This window comes from Mytilus galloprovincialis, chromosome 14, assembly GCF_965363235.1.
Source record: "Mytilus galloprovincialis chromosome 14, xbMytGall1.hap1.1, whole genome shotgun sequence".
Lineage (NCBI taxonomy): Eukaryota > Metazoa > Mollusca > Bivalvia > Mytilida > Mytilidae > Mytilus > Mytilus galloprovincialis.
In genome coordinates, this window is record NC_134851.1 from 57918222 (window position 1) to 57930081 (window position 11860).

General features: G+C 32.7%; 1 long non-coding RNA gene across 3 annotated transcripts; it reads left to right on the forward strand.

Moving 5' to 3' along the window:
• Positions 1–3077: 3077 nt before the first annotated feature.
• On the forward strand, positions 3078–7547 carry LOC143058369 (uncharacterized). Of its 3 annotated transcripts, none has more exons than XR_012973031.1 (3): positions 3078–3206; positions 5529–5636; positions 6967–7547. It is a non-coding gene; the product is annotated as an uncharacterized LOC143058369 (long non-coding RNA). The 3 variants fall into 3 exon arrangements; XR_012973030.1 differs by having other exon boundaries at positions 3091–3211; XR_012973029.1 differs by having other exon boundaries at positions 3111–3568.
• The last annotated feature ends 4313 nt before the right edge of the window (positions 7548–11860 follow it).

An 11860-nucleotide genomic window follows, 5' to 3' on the forward strand; every position in this document is an offset into this window, starting at 1 on the left:
AAAAACTTAGATGCAAATCATTGAAAATTGTGTTTGCGACATACAGAGACATATACAGAAGATGCATAGGTTATGTATTGTGTGGTTTGACTACATATCCAGAAAGTAATATCACAGAAATACTAAACTGAGGGGAAAATTCAAAACAAAAAGTTTCAAAAGTTCAAACACATCAAACGAAGATGATAAACCCAAGAAAATACAAAATCTCGAATTAAAGAAAGCCTAAAAATAATTTACGAAGCAGGTAAAAATCTAAATTTATTATAAAAGAATCATCGAACAGTTCTTATTCTACATTCATTAATGAAATTGGACAATATTACAATTTTGTCAGAGTCTTTAATGATTTATTGTATTGAAAGTTGAAGAACAAAACGACAACGTGAAGGTTACTTCAAATCGACCTCATGTGGAGTTATTCCAACATAGTACATTCAATTAACGTGTTTATAACAAATATTTAATAGATAACAGTATATTCATTATGTGTGTCATTATAATCTTTTATCTATATTGTGTCCAAGTTGAGACATGCACGTTGTACCTATGCATGATTGTGAATAAAGGAGATTTAAACTTATATTTTATTTTTACTCGATGTTTGTTTTTGTTATCAAACAGAAGAAACTAAATCATTTACCCGTCACTGCTTCAGAAAGGATGTTCTCCTTAACTTAAGTGGATAAAGCATCTATGTTTGTCTTTTGAATGTTGGATTCCAATTATTGTTACATTAACATATTATGTTTGTGTTGGTTGTCTACCCTTAGGGAAATGAGTAATGGCAGTTGTTATCTTAAGGTTCGAGTTTGTGTGTGTGTTGCGTTGTCGTATTTTTAAGCACTTCTGTTGTTTCGTTGTTTTCCGTTTATAGTTGATGTGTTTTCCTCATTATTTTTTTTTAACACGGTTTTTGTATTCTCTCAATCGATTTATAACTTTTAGAAATTTGTATAGTACTGTTGTCTTTATTTGCCCAATTGTATAACGGAACTGAAAACCACAGATGTATCACTGTGTGAGCTAAGGTCCGATATAAAATCAGTCCAACTCACTGTTAAAAATGTCTTTAAAATACGCGTGTTCTGTTAACTGATCTAATTTGACTTGGTCAGTTTTGATAAACATCTCTTATTGAATTTTCCTTGGAGTGGAGTACGTGTGTTTACTTTATATTTGTGACAGATTAAGCTTGAATGTAACGTTACATTCAAACTACAGTTGACACGATGGATAATCTTCATTTGCATGAACATACATGTTGTATGTATCTTCAAGTTCAACTATATGTGTTTTCAATACTGAACGTGTCTTGTTAGGTGAACTAAATATTACCTTTCATTTCCGGCCAACTCATTTCAATTCCAAAATTAGTAAAATCAATATTTCTTCAGAAACCAATATACATTTGCAATGAACGTATCCAAATTTTTATCATAGAGAGAACATGCAAAAAAACAAACATGATCAGATTTTCTAGAAGTTTTGATAAGTGTTTCGCTGACAGAATACTCATCAATAACTTAAAACAAAACAAGCAAAATAGTGGAAGATATTAGCAAGCAAAATCGAGGGAATTGTGCAAATGATGATACAAGCATGAAAATTACCACAAAGCATCAATATTATATCCTTTTTAAGAAATAACTGTTGGCCGTTAAAACAAATATTTTTTTTCAAGATGGCCACGGCCATTTTCTAAAATGGCTGTTTTCTTTAGTTTGAAAATATGGATTTTTCTGGAAAACTTTTCTTTGAACTTATTTTAGTAAAAACCCAATTACCTGCACTAGTAACCCGAATTTAACTTGATCGGACAAAAAAGCATTAACGCTGTTTAAATCAGATTAATCGTCATTTGATAAAGATTGACAAAAATTAAAAATCATTTTTAATTTATTTCAATGCATATCAAATCATTTTAATGCCAGTCAAATAGATTAGCTTGCAGTCGTTCAATTTAATTCAAGTTGGCGGTAAGTTACGTCAAACAAATAGGCCACGCCCCCGTTAAACTATTTCAAACTGGTATTAATTCGTTTTAAACCGTGTTGAGACCCGAGCTTTTAACAGGTAAATCACTCAAGCAAAACAACATCGATGTATCTTTCGTTTATTTGTTTCAAACTTTATCGACTTATATATATATAAATGCGTGTATTCTTATTAAAGTCATATACTTCACAATTTAAACAAATAAATGATCAATACACGTAACATAGAAGGAATTTAAATAAAAACAATAAAATATTGATGCACGGTTTAAAAAATTCAAAACTTGTGAATCTGTTAAAAATAAAATAGTTGGATGTTTAACATATTTTTAATTTGCCCAAATGCAGTATATCTTTATCTCACATATTCTTTTCAAAACTTGCTGAGTGCTATGAAAACTTGTGACATGTAAGTAATGTATGGTCCATTGCACTGACTTACGAAACTTTAGGTATTCCTGTATATTTCCGTTTCTCTTTTTCTGTGTTACTATAGTGTACTCGTAAATTAAATATAGACACGGAAATTAAAGTAACTTACAAAAATTATTTATTTTTCACATAGTTTAAATCGATGTATCTTAAATTTTCGGTCAACAACAAATATTCCCTAGCTGTATATTGATATATGAAATAGCTTGTAATAAAAACAATGTTGTGTTAAATAATAAAATTAATGAAGATACTGCTGACATCTGTTGAATTTGTAACGGAGGGAGTCGGTGACGACACCTTCCGGGACGTGTAGCGGCCAGTACTTCGCCCCTATTCGACCATTGGGATACCTGATATCAGATTATGGCTGAACAACAGACAATGATCAAACGAAACTATATTTTATTCACATATGTACAATAATTGCATGTATTAAACAAAGTCGGATATAAACAGGAGTCAGAAAACTTTCTAAACTGAAGTTCAAAAATAGAGTAATTTCAAAGGTAAAATGAAAATGAAGTGTTCCCAGAGTTAGTCTTAAAAGTAAAGTAAATTTGCTTCGCGTTGTGTTTTAAAGTAGTGAAATTTGCACCTTAAAGGAGTGACTAACTCTGGCGAACTGCACCAAAGTGGTGCGCAGCGACATTAAGGTGGTTTTCCCGCAAAACCGAATAAAAAAACAGTGCAGGAGTTATTTCCCCTATCTAGATCAGAATGTGTAATGGCGGGCGACTTTTGACGTTGCAGACACAGTAACAAATGTAGCAATAGGTAAGGTACGCGTATCGCATGAATAATGAAATATATGGCATATGGTGTCTTTTTTAATATTATAATGTATTTTCACATCAAGAAATGGAAATAATTTGAGTGAAAGCTGTATTTATCAAAAGAAAAATAGCAAGCGGAGTTTAAGCTCCGCCCACCTGTTTACCTTATTTGGAAATTCAATGTAGTTGCGAAGCTTGCAGTTTGCAAGTTGGTTAATTGAAAATAACTAAAGTAGCCGTGCACTTGTCAGTTGAGATTATAACGACCTGGTTGAAGAAACTGATGAGAACAAATGGAAAATTTATTCAATATGATCCAATGTCAGGACAAAACACGACTTAGGTGTAATTTATCGCTTTCAGGTATTACAATCTAGAGATATATACTAAAATGCAGAGGGAATGGCTTGTGCACTAAGAGATCAGATAATAAGGTTCCACTAAAGTCAAAATATAGGATACTTCATAAACATCTAAACTTTGCCTGTATCAGAGGCGGATTTAGGGGGGGGCAGGGGGCCCGGGCCCCCCCTTTTTGAGAAAAAATTTGGTTGCTTATATAGGGAATCATTGAAGCGTGACTGAAGCGGGCCCCCTCTTAGGTCAGTCAGTGGGCCCCCACTTATGAAAATTCCTGGATCCGCCACTGTGTATTTTTCAACCTATAATGAATAAAGTCATAAACTATGAGAACATATGTTCGGTGTCTTTCGTATTAAAATGTGTCAAAGAGACAGCAACCCAACCATAGAACAGACAATAGCAGAAGGTCACCAACTTGTTTTCGTGTTCAGACGTTTTATCTTCTATGTTTCGTGTTTAGTAGGATGACTTAATGTGTGCTTCATGTTTCCCCTTATTTATTTTCCATGTTTCCTGTCATACTCTTTAACTTCTCGTGCTTTTGACATACATCATGTACATGACATATTATTTGTATACAGTATATATAATAATTATAATCAGTATTAAAATTGAATAGTCACTGCATCCACTTTCCCTCTAAAATTAGAGTACATGGATGATATCAAATATCTGAACTGTGTCCCTGTTCAGTGTTCAGCTATATACATGTATATCCCCAGTAAACAGAATCGAGCCATAATGGTATTTTTAAAATTTTCATTGCGAGACCTCATGTCCAAGAGGCAGGAAAAAAAACCACTTGTAATAAAGCTGTGTATTCTGTTATAACAGACAATTGTGTACAAGCATGAACGGATGCAAATCATATCATTTATTAAATGGAAAAGGCCACAGCCTGTTTAGAAACGGTCAATTTTGACGGTATATTAAAGTCAGTCTGTCTGTCTGTTCCAGAATTGAATATTTTTCGTCGCATCTTTCTCAGGAAAATAACATGGACTTCTTAAATTTGGTTTGAGGGTTTATATGAGTCAGCAATACCGTGTGATGCTTTTTCATATTCATCACTCAACAAATTCCTGTGTACCTTAAAATTCTTAAAGTGTATGGGGGTATCAAAAGTGATCAGTAGCTCACAGATTCACTTGTTTGTTTTATAGTATTTTATATTTTTTGTGGGGGAGGGGGCTGGCTATTGTGAGCAGTGTTCTCAGCACTTCTAGTTAATCATAAAAATTACATTAAGACGAGCAAAAATTAGCAACATGCGTATCCTGGGTTCATTTAATTTGCATTAATATAAACATTGTCATTAAAACATTTAATCCCGCTGCAAATGTTTGCACCTGTTCTAAGTCAGGAATCTGATGTACAGTAGTTGTCGTTTGTTTATGTAATTTATAAGTGTCTCTCGTTTCTTGTTTTTTATATAGATTAGACCGTTTGTTTTCCTGTTTGAATGGTTTTACACTTGTAATTTTGGGGCCATATATAGCTTGTTTATTGATGTGAGCCAAGGCTCCGTGTTGAAGGCCATACATTGACCTACATGTATAATGGTTTACTTTTATAAATTGTTATTTGGATGGACATGATAGAGAGTTGTCTCATTGGCACTCACACCACATCTTCCTACATTGTATTTCTATTGTATGGCAAAAGTGATTTCTTTATTTTAAAAAATATATGATTCATTATCATGATTATACATGTTACGATGTATACACAGGTTCATACTATTTTTGACATACATGACATATAGCTCTGTAATTTTATTCACTACTTGTACATCTTTGGATTTTAAATGTTTGGCTTTGAGCGTTCCTGATGAAGGTAAATCCAGACTCAGCCAGAAAAGTGCTATGGACGCATGAAATTATTGAACCTGCTGTTTTCAATTTTTCATGCTCCTTTATTTTAAAAAAAAAATATATAATTACATTCTCTTTTTTTTTAGGTCACCTGACAATAACAGGATTGAGGTTACAGTGTGCCTTTCAAGCTGTGATGAAATATAAAGTAATGGTTTGAATTTGGAGAGCTTCATTACATGTATTATAGACAGGTAAATTGTTTTATCCTGCAGTTATCTACATGATCTAACTATTGTACATGTACAATGGGACGACTCACCTGAAGGGTCCCAAGTTAAACAGAAATTAAAAACTATATATATGTCATCATTTAGGCCTTATGGCCTTCAACAATGAGAAAAACACATTCTGCCACATTGTCTTCTCTAAAAGGCGCCAAATCATAATATTAATAAACCTGTTGAAGTAGAAAACTAATGGCCTTATTTATGTGAGAAAAAAGTGAATGAACAAACAAACAAATAAACAGCAACAAACAAGTGCTCAATTAAATATTACAGACACATACATAGTCAGGGGTACTACATGTATTTGTACAAGTTTATTTTATTTACTTGAAGAAGTAAAAAAAAATACACATAACACGTATAAGTAAATAGATAATGTTTGAATAATCTAGCCTTAATTTTCTCAAAAATTTACTTGTACAAGTAAACCATGTAAACATTTCTTTCAATGAGTACACAATTTAAAATTCGATTAGTGCAAAGAAATCTCAAGAATACAAGAAAGAAAAAAGGATGTAAAACAAGTACAATGTAAAACATTCTGAATGTGTAAGGGACATAACTATGCCATTTTTTGGTTTACCCATACAACATGTACAAGTAAATAAGATTCACTTGTATAAGTATCCTACAAATTCACTTTTTTTTCCATTCTTCAAGAATTGCAATACAATAATTAATGTACTTAATATAAATCATGATAATTTCTGAATTCAAAATGAAGTAAAATTGAGAATGGAAATGGGGAATGTGTCAAAGAGACAACAACCCGACCAAATAAAAAAAAAAATAACAGCAGAAGGTCACCAACATGTAATTCCCGCACCCGGAGGCGTCCTTCAGTGTCTGTATATATATGTACGAGCAGTAATATTTATTTACACAGACATGACAGATATGCCTATAACCATGATAATAATAATATACTGAACTTGCTAGCTAAAATTTCTTGTGGATTCTTGATATTGATCATGTTGATATTGAAGTATTCCTGTCACTGTTCACATTTGGAAAAGGAGATACAAAATAATGAAGTTCAACATAATATTTAAATATTTATTACATTTTACATAGTGCGCCTTATTAAAATGTGTTTGGAAAATTTATTTTTTGTTCAAATGTTGAATGAAGACATTACTACTGGTAAAAAAGGACGAGAATTATTTTGTTAGCATTTTAACAGTACTTTTTGAAGAAGTATGTTTGCACTAACTTTTGATTACTTTTCTCATATTGAAAATTTCATTTGATATATACATTGTACTTGTATTATATTTGCATTTTCATATTTCAGGGATGAAGACCTGCAGTCAGACACCAGTTAAAAGTTACTTATAACTCATCATGGCCATTATGGAAGATCTGATTAAAATTTGTCTAGAAAGCCACCAAATATGTCCATGAAAAATAGAAAAATGACAGCAATTCTACATAATGCACCGTACTAAGTAGAAGCATTGACTGTTTCAAAACCAAATGAATTGGAATTTAGTGTATTGATGCTGAAATAGAGAGGAATATTATTAATTGGACAATTTAACTTCTTTTTCATCATTATTGAAGTTGATGTATACCATCTTAAAGAGTTTTTACTTGACACATGTGACAGTTAAAAGGAATACCAAATATACATAATAAAGGCCGTTTGGAGATTTGTGAATAGTCTTAAAATAGGAGTTTCAAAAAGGATTTCAGTTAAAATATTGTATTTCACGGATGTCAGAAATGTAATTGTATGTCTCTTTCATGAAATGTTTTAAAAAATCTGCAATATCTAACCAAGACGAGTGAGAGATCTACAGATAGACATATGATATTCAGTTGAACTGTAAACATGGTAAAGGGGAATTTTGAAATATTCATTTATAAAACTTCTATGAGTGTTTTGTTATTTTTATGGCAATTACAGGAAAGCGATGTAAAAAGTAATTCAATATAGATATTAATCCTACCAGAAAACTTACAGATATCATATGTACATTTCAGACATATACAAATTACATCATGTACATTGACATGTACAAATGTAAGCATGTAATTCACTGATGCACCACCTATGTAGTTACATGTACATGTAATTATAAAAGTAAGAATATGACATACATGACATATGATTGCCAATGAAACAACTCTCAATCAGAGAACAACTAGTCATATACATGTATTAGCCACCAGAGAACAAGACAATCATAGTTTGTCATGGTTTATATTTCAATCTCATTTCATAACACAGACTATACAGGTTTACAAAATGTTCAAAAGCATTATAAAGTGTTCAATACTGAGCAAGACCTCTGTACAAATGTACAAATGTAACATCCACAGAATGTTTGAACCAAAAAATGTTGGATATTTTTCTTTGCTTGCATTTATCATGTAGCTGCTCTTTTGTACATATGTAGATTAACATGTTCATATGCATTTAATTTTCTACTGGTATACATGGTATACTTGGAAACTTGTGATTGAATATTTCCACAGTATAAAGATTAGCAACTGATGTTAGATATACATGTACAGCATTATATTACCATATGCATCATGTGCATCATGTGCATACATAATACATTTTACATGTACATTTGTATGGCAATGAGACAGCATTTCCAACACACAGACAGAAACTTCTATATATTTTAAATTTGAATGCATCATACATGTAATTACATGTATGTATATGTAGTACAGCTAGAATTTCATTAAAAAAAAGATGATGTGGTATAATTGCCAATGAAGTTTTGATTAACAATTAAGTTGTGTTATTTTTTGTGATTGGGTCAGGTAAAGATTAACCCATGATTTTTGGTAGGCAGTACATTGTAGTTCTATAACCGTTACCATGGTTAACACACACATACAAAAATGTACATTGTATCATTTTATGAGTTTCCGTCTGACTAATTGTCCTTTCCCCTATATCATGGAAATCGATTCATTCTGATTGATCTGACACTTCGGGATTGTGGTTATGTATAAATTATATTAAGTTAGTTAATTCTGTATTTAGATGTATATTCTGGTACATAAAATTTATTCTATTAGGACAGAAAAGAAATACCATTTCAGTTGACTCCAATCTCAGCAGTTGATAAGAAATAAGTTTTCTGATTTTAACATCTTTGAGATGAACATGATGAACCTGAATTAAAATATTATGGCACTTAATAATGAAAACACAATTGATTGATTGTGCTGAATGTCACATAAGCACATACGACTATTTCTTTGCTGTCCATTTGTATTGGTGGACACTTTGCACAGAAGGCAGGAATTTAATATGAAATGAGCGGCAGTAAAAAATAGGTCCCTATTTCCAACTTCATGATAGAATTGTATTCTTTGATGTCTTTTGAGGTTGAGAAATTAAGATGATATATTTACAAGGCTGCAGATTGAATCATAGGTACAATGTACACTGTACATATATACCTAAATCTGAAACAAATCAGATGAGATTAAAATAAGTCGTATACAATGTATGCATCTGAAATAATTTTTGAAACTGGTATATACATGTAGTGGAAGCATAAATTATAGAGCACAAAGTTTGTTTTTTTTAAATTTGGGGTACTCAATGTCTTATCTTTTAATCTTTACTCCAAAAGGTAGTTTGTGCAAATATTGAAACTCACACATTCTATGAAAAAAGGAATTATATCCCCAATGTTAATGCTGGTGTACAAATTTTAAAATGTATGCCTTTGAATTACAAACATAATAAAATCAGTAAAAGTAGGGCAGAATAATTTTACCAAGTAACTGTAAGGATATTAGAATAAGTCAAATACTGCTCCAGATTGGTTGAAAGGGAATATTCTGTGTAATAAGACGCAGGAAATAACTATGGAGTCCGACATAATAAAAAAAAAAGCAAGCCATACAAAAAAACTCAGTGGCGGATCCAGGGGGGGGGGGTTCCGGGGGTGCGGACCCCCCTTTATTTTTGCCGATCAATGCATTTGTATCGGGACATGGGACATATGTTTTGCACCCCCCCTGCACCCCCCCCTTTTGCCTTGGGTTAGCACCCCCCTTTCGAAAATTCCTGCATCCGCCCCTGAAACTGGCATAGCAGCTGGTGAAAATAGATGCAAAAGAATCACCAGAATGAATCTAAAAGTGACAAATCATGATTTACAATTGATACCAGTCACACTTGATAAGCAGGAGATATTCAACAAATAAAATCTCCATCTATTGATGTGATGCAGGTAGGAGTTAAGTATATTTATAATTTAAACATTACCAATGACACACCCAATTTCTTTATTAATGCAGCTTTTTTCATTAAAATGTTAATGATTCACAATACACAAACACCAGAAGAGACCTAGTAGGCTAATCTATTAAAATTTATATAATGAACTTTTACTTGCAGAACGAGAACTATACAAGCACACGAGATGCGATTCCGGATTTGAACCAAAAAAAGGGGGAAGGCTGCATGCCCCAACACTACATGCATGTAACCCACGTATGGGGTGTATAATAATGACCTTGTAGGCTTATCTATTAAATTAATTTATATATTGAACTTTGATTTGTAGAACAAGAACTATACAAGCACCCGAGATGCGATTCCGGATTTGAACAAAAAAGGGGGGAAGGCTGCATGCCCCAACACTACATGCATGTAACCCACGTTTGGGGTGTATAATAATGACCTGAATAATTATGTTTTTTGCCTTCAATAATTTAAATAGCAATAAGACAATAGTTGTTTCAAACTTCGCACAAACATATTATCAAATGAAACGCCGGTGAAAACAAAATATACCGTAGTTTTCCCGTCAGCCGATCCGACTACTAGAGGGTCTTTCAAACGCTTTTTTCGTGCATTTTAGGGCGATTATGCTACAACATGTTAGAATAATTGAAAAGTGCAGGTGCAAGAGCTATACCAACCCACTGCATGCTGGTATTGGTAGAAAGGCCACATTTCAAACTTTTCGAAAAGTGCTGCTACTAGTTATATAGCGTTCGTGTAAAAGAAATTTCACAACCCGAAGTGCCAAAAAATCAATAAATCGATTAAATTCTCCATGTTTTATTGTTTTTTAATTACAAAACCTCTAATGAAAATTAAGTGGCAGCACTTTTCCAGTAAAACAAGTTATCCTGATTACAACGAGCCCAAAATCAGGGCGATCCGATTTCATCTTGCACCTGCACTTTTGACTTTTTTGGGAAATGTCTTTACTTTCAGTTTAAAGTCACGTGACACTAGTGTATTTATATTTTTCTAAAAATAAAAGTTTGTAATATAAATAAGAATAGACCCTTTTCCCCCCGATTACTCATATGACGTGTATTTTGGCTTTTAGGCAGAGAAAACTCACTTTGAGTACAATATGATTTTTTTGTGTGTATAAAAATAGAAATTTTCTTTAAACGACCTTAACACCCCTGCGAAAGAGACAGTAAATGTCAAAGTGCACAGGGTAGCCGAGTGTTCTAAGCAGTTACTACTGTAATTACTAGCCAGTCAAAACTGAGGTGGGGAGTTCGAATCCCGCACGTGCGGGTGCACTCGACTCCAATCTGAATTGACGAGGATTGTCAGTTTTCCTATCGAAGGTCGGTGTATTTTCCGGGCACTCCGGCTTCCTCCACCAATAAATACTAGCCGCCGAGAAAATAACCTAAATGCGGTGCCTAAAAATGGTGTTAAAACTCAAAATTGCAAATTGTATTCAAAGTGTACATCTGGTGCCGTAAAACTGGTACCGTTGATATAATTAGAGGATTTAGATGTACATTTAAAAACTTGACCTTGTGAAATGCATCAACTTCTAATACCAAACAATTTTTTAAAGTTTTAAACTGCGTAAATATAAAACAGTAAATGATCTTTGATTTTGTTTTTGCAATGACGTCCAGTGACAAACCTTTCATGTATTTCAATGATGATACATTTGTTTAGAAACCTTCTGCGATCGAAAATAATGGGCGGTAAATTAACAGCCACAGGAAAAAAAAAGGTTTGTTAGTATGATCGATCATACTTGTCGTTTGTCTATAACGTTAACACAAACTTTTAAAATCTATAAAATTGCCCGTTTATAAATCAAGACATCAATGAAAAAACAAAGGTTCTATATCCTCCAGCTGATTTTGCTTGTTTTAGATCTCTCTCTCTCTCTCTTTTAGCTTTCGCTCACTCTCTATCATGTATATTTGTTTATACG